The following is a 14,456-nucleotide window of genomic DNA, read 5'->3' as shown; positions in this document are numbered from 1 at the left end:
ACTGCCAAAACACTGAGAATCATGGCCCAGCCAGGCTGACACACGATCTTAACCACCACAGTATTCTTTACCCTTTTCTTGTCAAACTACCACACGCTCCAAGCACCATAAAAGGTTAACCTCCTGCATTGTCCTGCTTTTCCTAGCCTCCATCATGATCCTCATGAATGTTTTGCTTAAACCTTCCCTGTGTTCCTCATTTTCTGATTTTCGTTTTGCTGCTGGCTCATTGATTTACTACCTTTTCAGGCCTCATCATTTTTTAAAATTTTGATACTCCAAACAGTCTCAAATGACCTTGTTGTTACTGGTTGCCGTCGGGTAGATTTCGACTCATGGTAATGTTACCGCAATTTCGCGAGTTAGAGCCTCCTGCCGCAAATAGCCAATTCTTGAGACAGGGGTGAGGTGGGTAGCAAGAGGTTTATTAGATATACTGGTATATGGAGACAGAGCGGAATGATCTCCTCCTAAAGTCGTCTGTCTCACCAGACTACCCATCAGTTCGCGTTTTTAAGGGAAAAGGGATCATAAGTTTTAGGGACTTGTGGAATGTGCACTCTCTTTCTTCTGTCTGGTTTTGGTGGTCGTAACTCAAACATGCTGATCTTTTCCTGCCATTATCCCATCAGTTCAGGGGGTAGCTGGTGCCATCCTTCGGGGGTAGCTGGTGCCATCCTTTGTCTTATTTGACAGGCTTAGATCAATATCACTTGTTTTCCACAGTCTTAGAGGAAACATTGGTTAACGCTTAACCATTTGGGGAGCTAACATCAGGATCTTACTTGGAGGCAGAGATGGGCTAGGGGAGGGAAAGGAGAGAAAGAAGAAAGAAGAAGGAAAAAAAAATTGGCTCAGGTGCTGTTCAAGACATGGCTGAGCAGCCTGTTTTCAGTAACCCCATCTGCACAGAGTAGAATTGTGCTTCATAGGGTTTTCAAGGCTGTGATCTTTTCGAAGCAGATTGCCAGGTCTGTCACCTGAGGCACCTCTGGGTGGGTTTGAACTGCCAACTTTTTGGCTAGTAGTCGAGCACCACTCAGGGACTTCTGTTATGACCTTCGGTCCCCTTTATCTATTTCAGTTGCGAGGGACAGACACCAACTTAAGCAAACACAGGGGATTTCTCAGCTCACAGAATTACAGGATGCAGGGGTAGTCTCACCTCAAGAACAGCTGGATATGGTAGCTCAAACGCCGTCATGAGGAAGTTTACCTTTCCTTATCTCATGGCTCAGCTTTCCTCATTGCTGGCTTCAGCCTCCAACGGGCCAAGCAACTCCAGTAGAAAGTCAGTCCTCTCTCCTGATAGTCCCAACAGTGGGCAAGCAGCTGTCTTGATTCCTGCTTGGGTCCCTAGGCTGACTGTTACCAGCAACTCCAAAACAAAACCCATGCCATCGAGTCGATTCTGACTCATAGCAACCATATAGGACAGTAGAACTGTCCCATACAGTTTCGAAGGAGCAGCTGGTGGATTCCGACTGCCAACCTTTTGGTTAGCAGCCAAACGCTTAACCACTTGTACCACCAGGGCTCCTAATCAGTAACTGGAACCAAGGAAATGTGCTATTTGATTGGCCCAGTTGGGTCACAGCGTGGTGCCCTGGACTGGGGGGGTGAGTCGGCTGAGTCTGAAGCACATGTGCCCAAAGCGTTCTCACTAGATGGGGGGTAGACACTGCGTAGGCAAAGCAAGAAGTGTCTAGTGTATCTTCACCCTCAGTTCACGTTCTTTTTTCCTTCTATTTTGCAATCGGCTAGTAAATGCTGTTCTTGGTTCACCACGTCACTACCTCATAGACTCAATTAGTTTATGCCCACCCTGCAGGAAACTAGGAGTAAGAAAATGAGTGCTTTATGAGCTTGACCAAGGTGTTATCTCGTGAAAACCAAACAATGCAATTAATATGATTTCCCATTTCATTAAAAAAAAAAAAAAAAAACCTAAGTTTTCAGTTAGATTTTGCTAAATTTCGTTTTTGCTCCCATAAATGTTTTCTGAAAACTTTGGCAGCTGATACTATTTATATATATTGTTAGGCACTGACAACTTGCTTTCAACTCATAGTGACCCCATGTAACAGAGCAGAACTCCCCTACAGGGTTTTCTAGGCTATAATCTTTACAGCAGTAAATCACCAGGTCTTTCTTCCCTAGAGCTGCTGGGTGGGTTCAAACAGCCATCTTTTCAGTTAGCAGCCAAGTATTTAACCGTTGATCCACCAGGGCTTCTTATTTATATATAATAGAAAAAAGATAGTGACTGCTTTAGCCCGCCATTGCACATGTACCAAAGAAAAATACCAAACCCAGTGCCATCGAGTGGAATCTGACTCATAGCGACCCTGTAGGACAGAGTAGAACTGCCCCATAGAGTTTCCAAGGAGCACCTGGCGGATTCGAACTGCTGACCCTTTGGTTAGCAGCCATAGCATTTAACCTCTACGCCACCAGCGTTTCTCATTGTACATTTAATTCTCTTTTATTTAACATATCAGGTGCTCCACAATCAGGATAAGCCTTGAGAACAAGGCTTAGCGAGTGAGTGGGCTTTGCCAGCTGATGGGGTGTGATATGCACAGACCTTGCCTCATCTATCTCTTTGATGCACCTTCCTCCAGTGGCCACCTACGAAGTGTTTGTGCAGAGCTGGGGTGCTTCCTGGGTGATCTTTATGGATGATGGGGTCGCTCTTTAGCAAAACAGACTGCTGCTATTCACAAATATAGTGTTCTTCTCCTTAAAGTTCTCCTCGGGTCTAAGATGGAATTATCAAAGATGTTTATGAATATATGATCGATCTCAATCTCCTGTATTTGTTCTGCCATTGTCTTTTCCTGCAATACATTCAAGTCTTGGTTGAAGTCTCATTTTCTCCTCCCGTGAAGCCTTTGGTGATCACCCTGATGCTAAGACTGCATGAGTCAAAAATGGACACATAGCCCCTGATTTAGTAAGGGTGACCAATAATAAACCAAAATTATACAAAAATAACCTAACTTTATCTTCCAATTGTGATGGGTGCTAAAAAGGAGGATGTTAGGGGAGTGTACAGCAAAGGGACCTGACCTAGCATGGGGAGGGAGGCGGGGTGGTGAAGACCTTTCTGATACTGATGTTTCAATGGAATCTTGGAGGAGTAGCAGTCTGGTGATGCGGGGCTATGTGGGGGTGGGGTGTAGTTTGGTTACATTTATGGCAGGAGGAACTGCAGGAGGGAATTTGGCATGTTTGAGAAATGAAAGGGCAACAGTGTGACCGGCATGTAGTGAGCAAAGGGGATAGTGGCAAGAGATGACGCCAGGAAGGAAGGTCAGACCAATGATGTGGGGCCTTGTGAGTCTATTATGTTCTAAGGACTTTAGACATAATGCTATAAGAAGTGGGCACAATATTTAACAAAGAACAATCCAAATAGATTTTCATTTGGGAAGGCCTGTTCAGTTTCTGTTTGCATTGTGGATTGGGGAGAGGCAAGAAAGGGTACAGCAGACTATTGAGTGCTGTCATGGACTGAATTGTGTCCCCAGAAATATATGTCACCTTGGTTAGGCCATGATTCCCAGTATTATACGGTTGTTCTCCATTTTGTGGTTTTCCTATGTGTTATAAATCATAATCTCTACCTGTGGTTAAAGAGGATTAGGGTGGGACGTAATATCCTTGCTCAGGTCACATCCATGATCCAATATAAAGGGTGTTTCTTTGGGGAGTGGCCTGTACCACCTTCTATCTAACAAGAGATAAAAGGAAAAGGAAGCAAGCAGAGAGTTGTGGACCTCATATCACCAAGAAAGCAGTGCCAGGAGCAGAGCACCTCCTTTGAACCTGAGGTTCCTGCGCTGAGATGGTCCCAGTCCAAGAGAAGTCTGATACATTATGAGAACCTTCCTCCAGAGCCAAAAGAGAGAGAAAGCCTTCCTCTGGAGCCAGCGCCCTGAATAGGGACTTCTAGCCTACTAGACTGTGCGAAAATAGATTTCTCTTTGTTAAAGCCGTTCACTTGTGGTATTTCTGTTATAGCAGCACTAGATGACTAAGACAAGTGCATTCATGTAGCATTGTGTTATCATTGGGAATGCACTTTTATACTGGCACTTGTCTTTGGTAAACATGTCTCTTGGATGACTCAGAGGCACTTAGAGCTCAACATGTCCAAAACCTATCTCATAATCTTCTTCACATGCCCTCCCTCCCTTCCAACCCTAAACCTGGGCTCCATTCTTGGCAAATAGCACCAAAATACATTTGGTTTCAGAAAGGATCTTGAATCTTTGTATTTCTTCCTCTTCCTCATTTTCCATTCAAATCCTCACCAAAGATGTCGATTTTACTTCCTTCATGTCTCGTAAATCTAACTGTATCTCTCCATCTCTGTCACCACCACTTGCTTAAACCACCATCATCTCTTGACTGGAGAGAGGACTCCCGCCTCTTCACTAACCTACTTGTACTCACTCTGCCCACTCCTATTGATCATATTGCCCTCCTGCTTAAAATCCTGTAGTGACTTCCTTTGCTCTTGGGATATAGACAGAAATCCTTAACGTGACCGCCAAGCCCCTTCAACACCTGACCTTAATCACCTCTCAGCCTCATCTCTGCTCCAGTCACAGTGAATTCTCTCAGTCCTATCATTGCATCATGCTCCCTTCTACCACAGGGCATGGTCCTCTGCCTAGAGCCCTCTGCCCTATTCTCTTCACTTAGTTAACTCAGGTTCCTACTCCTTCATTTAGTTACCTCTTCACTTTCCAGTCTTCAGTTAGTTGCAAAGTGAAGAACTCACCACTCTTTACTCATATTCCTTCTTCACCTCTCACTTCATGGGTCACTTCCTCAGCAAACACCTTCTAACTTCTCAGACCAGGCCAAATCCTCTTAGTAGAGAGTCTCAGAGTTGTATATTAAGTGCTTACCACAGTTGCAATTTCACATTTGCCTCATTTAATTAAGTTTGTTACCCCTGCTAGATTGTAAGCTTTATGAGGGAAAGCTTAGCATTGGTTTCTTTCTCACTATTGTAGCCCAGAGCCTCAAAAGCCCTCAATAGCATTTAATGAATGAAAAGTGACTAAACACATATCAAACAGTGCTCTTTACTGAAATATAACGTAAACCACATGCTTTACACACATCATCCCAGAGCTTACCACAACTGAGAAAATAACTTGTGTATATATATATATATATATATATATATATATATATATATATATATATATATATTTAATTTTAAAGATAAGGAAAACTGCAGCTCAGAGAGTTTAACTTCCCAGAGGTTACAGAGCTTGTAAATGGTACCTATCCAGGATTAAAATTCAGGTCTATCTGTTTCTAAAGGCTGTGCTGTTTCAACTATAGCATACAGAATGTTAGGGCTGGGGGGAACCTGGAAAACTTTTGGTCTAACGCCATCATCCTGCTGAGAAAGAAGCTGAGATTCATGGCTTAAAAAGAAAAGACATAGGTGGTCACATAGAGGGCCAACAACATAGCTCTCCTGACTGTGATCTTCTATATGTCATTTTGACCTTTCAAGTAAAGAATGGGAGCTGTGACATAATAGACTGGCTTATTTCGTAACCACCCATAATCACCAAAAGTGGCCACCCAGACCAGGGTCAGAGTTAGACTATACCTGGAGCAAGGAATCATAACAGATTTCAGGGTAGGGGCTGCAGAGGGAAGGAGGGAGCATGACTGAATGAAAAATAAGACCAATTTTCCTGCTGCTAATTTAAAGCTACAATTGTTACCATAGCCACACACTCATTGCACACAAGATGAATAAGTAGATTCTCCAGGGGGAATGGCATAAACTGTGCCTTGGTGTACCTTACTTGGGGAAAAAAAAAAAAGCTTGTATAATTCTAATCCAAAATTGTATAAGCAGGGCTCTGCATCCATGTAGATAATTGTTCTTAATGAACCCACAACTACCAGAAGTGAATGACGTGCTTGATGCTTGATGAGGCCATAGAAGAATAACCTGTAATTAATGTGTGTGTGTGTGTGTGTGTGTGTGTGTATGAGAGAGAAAGAGAGAGAGGGAGCAATACTGATTTAAAATCATAGAATGTGAGAACATTCTGGAGGGGCCCTTAGAGATTTTGCAGTTTAGCTCTTTTATGGGAGAAGAAACTGTGGGTCATTCAGGAAATCCATATTAATAGTGGCCTCCTTTCAGAACTGAAGACTCCAAAGTGCTTCTTGAGGCCCTCAAGCATTTGATATCCCAGAGGCTCCCAGAGTGGAGACTAGTTGTAGGCGGTGGATCATTCAGGGCAAGAAGAGCCTCGTGGGTCTAGAATTTCTCCACAGGAGAGGCTTAGGGTGGTCTCTCCTATGCGAGAAAGTGGAGGTGGGGCTGGGTAAGCACGGAGAGGTCCCAGGATACTTGAATTTAAGTCCTACCATGGTTTTTTACTTAGATTACATTTTGATTGAGTTAGTCTTAAAGATAGTAGTGTGATACAACTCCCCCAGGCTACCCTTTCCTGCTACCACTGAGAAGAGTCCTCTGGTTTTCTACTTCATTTCTCCAAGTGAGACTGATGACAAGGTCTGTGGTTTTGGATGCTTCTCTAAGGAGATATAGGTCTGGATCTCAGGCTGATATCCCAAGTGAGGAGAGGGTCACCACACCTGGGGCGAGGTCTAAGGTATGAGCACAGAGACCATCACGGAATTCCTGGAAGAGTCCCAATTCCAAACACTCCTCTGTGATTCCATAGGTCATTGTTAGATTGCATACTCTGATTATTTACACAGGAAACATTGTGTCTGGAGGCATGGGCATGGTGAGTCTCATTCTGGCAGGCTCTGTTTTAAAGTTTTCTCTTTTTGCTACATCTCTTCCTATATCGATATAAACAAAAATGCATCTTTATCTATCCACCTGCATACCTATCTTATCTCCTCGCCTCTATTCACCTATCTAGTTAGCTCTCTTTATTGAGATGCAGATGCGAGTGTGTGTGTATAGAATATATATATTCTAATATTTACATATATTCCAATATACACATAAACATACATACATGTGTATATATACATATATGGTAATGTACATATATTCTAATTACACATATTAGAATATATGCATTCATATATATATATTCAGCAAACATATATATTCAAATATATGTATATTCTCAGCAAACATTTATCGAATGCATACTATATTCAGGCACATTCATATATGCTTGAGTTACTTCAGTGCCAACAAAAACAAAAGTCCTTGTGGAGTTTACATTTTAGGGAAGAGACAGAAAATAAGCAATAAATATAAAAAATAAGTCACAATTGAAAGGCATACAAGAACTAGAGCAAGTGGAATGGGGCTGGGGGCAGGTTGCAGTGTTAAATAAGGTGGCCAGGAGAGCCTTGGTAAAGTGACACTTGAGGAAGTACAAGTGAATATTACCTAGGAGAGGCTCCTAAATCTCAAAGTAAATGGGAACTGTTCAGTTTATGTTATATGGTTTTTCCATTGCTGCATTTTCACTGAGATTTTGGAAGGCCCAGGGAACCGTACATTGTTAGATCAATTCTTGAATGGGCAGAAGTTTGGCTGAGAAAAGCCAGATCCTCAGTTAATCAGAAAGAGACTGCAAAGAGCCAGGCTTTGGCTTAAAAAAAATGAAGAACCAGACTGGAAAGATCAAGGCCAGATCTTGATGACAGTTTGGCGTCAGCTTGGAGGCGTAAAGAAATTGGACAATTTACGGCCGGCCAGTGAGGTTGCATCATAATTCCTTGTCTGCACAAGAGCTCAAGGGAATGAACAAATAAGTTTTCCGGTTCTATTTTCAGTTGATGGTGCTCTCCTTTTGTATGGATTTCAGACTCTTCAAAGGTACTCTTTAGTGGCTGACTTTTGTTTCCAAATGAAAACTAGAAGAATGATGTTGGAATTTGATAGAGAGGATGGGTAAAAGAAGGGTTCGTTCTCTCTCTAACCCTAGGAAGAACTGTTTTGGATTTCAGAGTGGGCTAGCTGCTGTTTAGATAGGCTCTGGAAAGAGCATATGGTGTGACTGTAGCCTGCCAAAGCAGAGAAGACCCAAAAAAGATAGAATTACTTACTGCCCGTAAGGGAGTGTTCTAAACCCAGGAAGCTGATTCATAGACACTACTGTCACCCTGTAAACACATTCAAAATGAAATACAGACTGTATTACATGTATCAGTCTATCCTACATTGATAAAACCCAGCCACTGTCAATAGCTCGAAAAAAAAACCCACTCTCATTACTCATTATATTAATTCCCATTGTCACATTATTTCTTTTCATCTCAGTCTTGCTCTTTTAGGTCCTGGATGTTGGGGCCTTTAATATGATTCCTGATTTTATTGACGGATGAGTAGACTACATGAAATCCTTCAGTGGCTTCCCAATTCCTTTAGGATAAAATTCAGGTGGCTTATAAAATACTACAAAGTTCTTTTGATCTTTCCCCTGCCTACCTCTCCGAGCTTGTCTTCTGCCTCTCCCCTGTAGGTGTTCTTCCTGCTGCCAGCACTTTTTGCTGTTCCCTGAATAAATCACACTGTTCCATGTGGCAGTGTCTTTGCTCAATGTAGTTCCTCTGCCCAGAACATCCTTCCCTCTCTCACCCACCCAGCTGGATTTGTCACCTCCTTTTGACAGTTTCCTTAATCTTTCTTTTTCCCTCATGCTGGATTGGGTTGTGAGTCTCATGGCACCTTGGGCATACCTCTTCCATGGCACTTACCAGCTTGTAATGTAGTAGTTACTTTTTAGTTTTGCTTTGTTTTCTTATGTCACAGTCCAAGAATTTCTTGAGGGCAGAGTGGAAATAATCTCTTATTCCAGGTTCTAAAATAGGACCGCACTGCCTAGCATATATAGTGGTTCAACACGTGTGTGTGTGTATGTGGTGTGTGTGTGTGTATGTGGGGTGTGTGTGTGTCATTGAAATGAAGCATTGAAGGTCTCAAATGTTGCAAAATCCATGAGATAAAGATAGGATCTTCTTGGCAATCATTAAACTAATGTTAGTGACAGAGACAGACTCAGTAAATCATAGCTATTATTTTTAGAAGAGGCCATTTTCTAAGCCCAGCAGTTCACCGTGAGTAGTTACTGAGTCCTACTGACTTCTCTGCAGCTCTGAAGGGAACTGATAGATTTTGATGGGGGGAGGGGATAAATGGATGTTCATTTCATTTATTTCCACAGTTTTTAAACACTGAATTTCCACTGTCCTCATATCAACTCCAACCAGTGTAGATACTGTTCCATAAACAGAGTTGATCAATTTGTAGTTTGGTAGAATATTTTGCCTTTGACCTAAGATGGACCAGCTAACGACCCTATCTGTGTAAAACCACTATAAATCCAAATTAGGAAGCAGGCAGGATGGGATTACAGGACACGCACGCAGCTTCTCTCTAGGCCTCCCTCATATTTTTCCAGACTCTCTGTTCTCCACTTCTGTGCTCTGTGCAAAGCCAACCTCCATTTCTACACCACTGCCTATCAGAACCTTCCTGTCTTGTACCTCCTTTCAGAGCTTTGGCAGATGACCGATTTGCCAATCTCTATTGAACAGTTTCTTTTTAAGCTGCCAATGCCACAGAGTCATAGAAGCTTAGAGTTTTGACCCTTAGCAGTGTCTAATACAACCCCTTCATTTTGCAGAGGAGAAAACAGAAGGTTTACAGATAAAAAATAACAACAATGACAAAAAAAAAAAAAACTCACTGCCATCGAGTCGATTCCAACTCATAGAGACCCCATAGAATAGAGTAGAACTGCCCCATAGGGTTTCCAAGGAACGGCTGGTGGATTCAAACTGCCGACCTTTTGGTTAGCAGTTGTAGCTCTTAACCACTGTGCCACCAGGGCTCCAGAGAGAGGAAAATAATCAACCGAAAGTCATAGAGCTGTCAGAGCCAGCACTTTTGTCAGGTCCTCTCTAATTTCACAGCACAGTCCCACAGATTCAGGCTCAAATCCTTGCTCAGCCATTCTGATCATATGGCTGTGGGAAAATTACTTAAGCTTCCAGAGTCTCGGTTTTGTCCTCTGTAAAATTCAAATAGTGGTAGCTTCTACCTCACAGGGTGTGTTATGAAGGTTAAACAAGAAAAAATATATAATGAACTTAGCATATGTGCTTGACTACCAAATGAAAGATTGAACTTACCAAGAGGCACCTTGCAAGAAAGGCCCGGCGATCTATTTCTAAAAGCATAGGCTTGAAAACCCTCTGGAGAACAGTCCTACTCTGCACACACAGGGTCGCCATGAGTTGGAATCAACGTAATAGCAACTGGTTTGGTTTTCTGGTTTAGCGTAACCCCGGACACTCAATAAATGCTAAACAACGTTAGCATTCTTATGCCTTGCTGAAGGAGCCCTGGTGGCGCTGTGGTTAAGCAATCGGCTCCTACCCAAGAGGTGGGCAGTTTAAATCCACCCGCTGCTCCACAGCAGAAGGGCGTGGCAGTCTGTTTCCATAAAGATTACAATCTTGGAATCCCTTTGTTCTACCCTGTCCTATAGGGTCACTATGAGTCGGAATCACTCCAGGGCAATGAGTTTGGTTTTGGTTTTTGGTATGCTTTGCTGAAAGGAGCCCTGATGGCCCAGCGGCTAAGTGCTTGGCTGCTAACCAAAGAAAGTTGGTGGTTTAAACCCACCCAGTGGCTCCTCGAAAGAACCAAAAACCAAAACCAAACCCAGTGCCGTCGAGTCGATTCCAACTCACAGCGGCCCTATAGGACAGGGTAGAAGTGCCCCATAGAGTTTCCAAGGAGCGCCTGGCGGATTCGAACTGCCGACCCTTTCGTAGCACTTAACCACTAACCACTAGCCACCAGGATTTCCCCTTGAAAGACAGGACCTGGTAATCTTCTTTGCTAAAGATTAAAAAAAAAAAAAAATTTTTTTTTGGGGGGGGCAGTGCTACTCTCACATGGAGTCGCCGTGAGTTGGAATTAACTCCACAGCATTTAACAACAACGATAGGCCTTGCCGAGGTCTTAAAGCAGGATTCTAGGGGAGATATTTTGGATCAGGTACCCTTTGAGCTCTCAAATTCGCCAGTGAATGTCCTATATTTTGATCATGCTGTAGCTCATAGGTCTTTCAAGATAAGTTGCACATTTCTCAGAACTCCTCAGTTATTTATATTCAGCCTACCTGAGAAAGAGACGCCCGTGAGCGTCTTCTGTCTCCTTTGCGCTTCTAGGCCCTCACCGATCTGCGTTGGTATCCCCGGTGTGGCGACCGCTGCCTCTCCCGTTCCCCGTAGCTCCGGCAGCCTCTGGGGAGGATTTCGGCCGAATGCTCCAGGGGGCAGTGTGGTAAAGCCTAAGAAAGCAGCGTCGCCTGAGGAAAGCCTGAGCCATTTTTACATGAAAATGTTTACCCTGGAAATTAAATTATATTTGGGATTTTGGGTTTCCCCTCCCCCATCCCCACTGTGGGAGGTTTTGGAAAGTTACTGTGGTGACCAGCACAGTCAGAGGGCTGTTAGCATTTCAGCGCTGCCCCGTCCTTCAGCACCTCGGCCCCGAGGGACCCTCCGCACTTGGGGGGCTGGGACTCTGGCGGAGGTCACTGGTTCCACGCGCCCACACATTCTCCCATCTTGAGCCACTTTGAATCAACAGCTTGGGATAAACTTCAAACCTAAGTCAGATGGTTTGAGAGGGGTGTGTGTATGTGTGTATTTTCCAAAATATTTCTGAGAAAGTAGCTCTTCAAATGCTCCCTGTGTACCCATGGGTTCATGCCTACTCAGAGCTTGTTTCCCTGTGGAGTCAAGTTTTCTCCTCTGTCAAATGAAGCATTAGATAAATTCAGAGGCCCCTCCCAGCTCTGACATTCTAGAGCTCTAGGTATCCAAGAATAGAAAGAAATCTATGAAAATAACCCTTGAGAAATCCCTCCTTGCCCTGTGGTTACTAGGAACTAGTCACTCAACGCTCTTGATAACTTGAAGACCAATCATTCCTATTCTCTAGGTATCCTTTTAATCAGGTCATCGTTTACCACCAAATACATATTTATTGTGTTTTATCACGTGTCAGGGACTGAGCTAGATCCTGCATATAAAGCAGTGAAGAAAACAGACACAGCCCCTATTTTCATGGAGTTTACAAGATTAGTGGGGGTATAGAAGCTACACAAATGACCACAAAAACAAAGTGTAATTAAAACTTGAGGTGAGTGCTGTGCAAGAAAAGGGTAAAGCCTAAAGGGGATCTTAAAATTTAGAATTACAGCCTGGAAAACCATATGAGGCAGTTCTGCTCTGTCACGTGGGGTTGCTCGGAGTAGAAATTGACTGGATAGCACCTTGACGCGTGCATGATGAATTGAGCATTAGGGGTTGGGGAACGAGGAAGTGGTTTTTTTATCTAAGGCGTAAAGGATTTATAGAAGGTAGCCAAGCAGATTTTACGTTGTACTACGTATTAGAGCCAAAGGATGAAATCAAATTATTGGCATAGAATGGCTAATTGAAAGTGGTGGCACTGGCCCTATCTTTTCATATGCAAGGAAGAAATTAATCCATTCTAATTCTCAATGGTTGTTAGTTTTAATAACAAAGTCTGTGGAATGATCAAAGAATCAAGTATTTCCCAGTGAGAAGAAACCTCAGAGGTCATCTGATTCAACCCTATTTGTGATGGTTAAGATTGTGTGTCAACTTGGCTAGGCCATGATTCTCAGTGGTTTGGCAGTCTTATAATGTTGTCATCACTTCCCTGTTGACAGTTGATATGTGATCACCCCCATGATGGGTTCTTCTGTAAGTAGCCAATCAGTTAAGCGAGTTTCCTTGGGTGTGAGGCCTCCAAGGAATATAAATGGACGTTCTGGCAAGGCTCGGGGGCTTTTTGCTTGCGATGGATCCTGCGGCTGGCTCCGGTTCATCTGACCTCTGGTTCTTAGGACTTGAGCTAGCAGCTTACCTGCGGTTTTGCCTGCTGATTTTGGGATTCATCGATCTTCACAGCCTGTGAGAAAGAGCTGTGCTCTCTGACTTGCCGATTTTGGGTTTGCTAACCCCTGCTGCTGTGTGAGTCAGGAGAAGCCTCTACCCTGACTCACAGACTTGGGATGTATCAGCGTCTAGAACCGTGTGAGCCATTTCCTTGACATAAATCTCACTCTATATATACATATTTATATGCTTTACTGGTTTTGCTTTTCTAGAGAACCCAGCCTAAGGCATTATTCTTATTTCATAATCTCCTCGAAAATCTGCTGAACAAGTATCATCAAGAGTCTGACAGGGGACTCTGTCTTAAGTGGTACTTTTTCCACTTTTGACAGTTCAAATTTTTTCTTTCATTGATGTCTATATTCTTCCTTACTTAGATTTCCTCTGCTAGACCGTAAGCTCCAAATCCAAAACACCAAACCCATTGCTATCAAGTCAATTCTGACCCATAGCAACCCTAAAGGACAGAGGAGGAGTGCCCCATAGGGTTTCCAAGGCTGTAAGTCTTTATGGAAGCAGACTGCCACATCTTTCTCCCACAGAGCAGCAGATGGGTTTAAACTTCTGCTCTTTCGGTTTGCACCTCAGTGCTTTAGCCTCTGCACCACCAGGGTTCCTCTGTAAGTTCCACCAGGACAGAAATGTTTTCTGCTTTGTTTGATGACATATCTCAGGTGTCAAGAACAGTGACTACATATAGTAGCTGCTCAAAGCATATTTGTTGAGTGAATGAATTGAGGCTAAAATAGGCCTGCTTGAATTTTTGCTCATTGGTCCTAGTTCTGCTACCTAGAACAACAAAGAACAATCTAATATCTTGCTTAAGGACAATCTTACAATAATTTAAAAATAGTTTTCATTTTTTAGTGATTCTTTTCTCTCTATTAAATATCTCAATTGATGTGGTTTTTGAACCCCTTTTGATTTTGGTCAGGTATTGGGATCCAATGAAATGGTATTTCAGTACACATCTACTTTCTCATATTATCATCCATCCATGGCTTCTGTATTTTGTCACATAGGTGTGTGTTTTTCTTTAACCCTTACCTCTATGTGCATTCTCTGTTTAATAAGCCTAATCACAAAAATAAATTAATTTGGAGGGTTCTGCTTCCAGTTAGGATGTAGATATAGATGAGCTGATTCTAAAATTTGTATGGCTTGTCAAAGGAACTAGAAGAGCTAAAATAATTTTGAAAAAGAATTATAAAGTTGGAGGAATCATAGTATTTGATTTTAAGACTTACTATACAGCCTTGCTTTTATACAGCCACAGTAATCAAGATAGTGTGGTCATAGTGAAGGAATAGACATATAGATCAACGGAACAGAATAGAAAATCCAGAAATAGACCTACAAAAATATGGCCAACCGATTTTTGACAAAGGTACAAAAGCAATTCAAAAGGGGAAAAGATAGTCTTTTTAGCAAATGGCACTGAAACAAGTATACATACATAGAAA

This window comes from Elephas maximus, chromosome 19 (assembly GCF_024166365.1).
Source record: "Elephas maximus indicus isolate mEleMax1 chromosome 19, mEleMax1 primary haplotype, whole genome shotgun sequence".
Lineage (NCBI taxonomy): Eukaryota > Metazoa > Chordata > Mammalia > Proboscidea > Elephantidae > Elephas > Elephas maximus.
The sequence above is the reverse complement of the archived record's forward strand: the minus strand, read 5'-3'. Positions refer to the sequence as shown.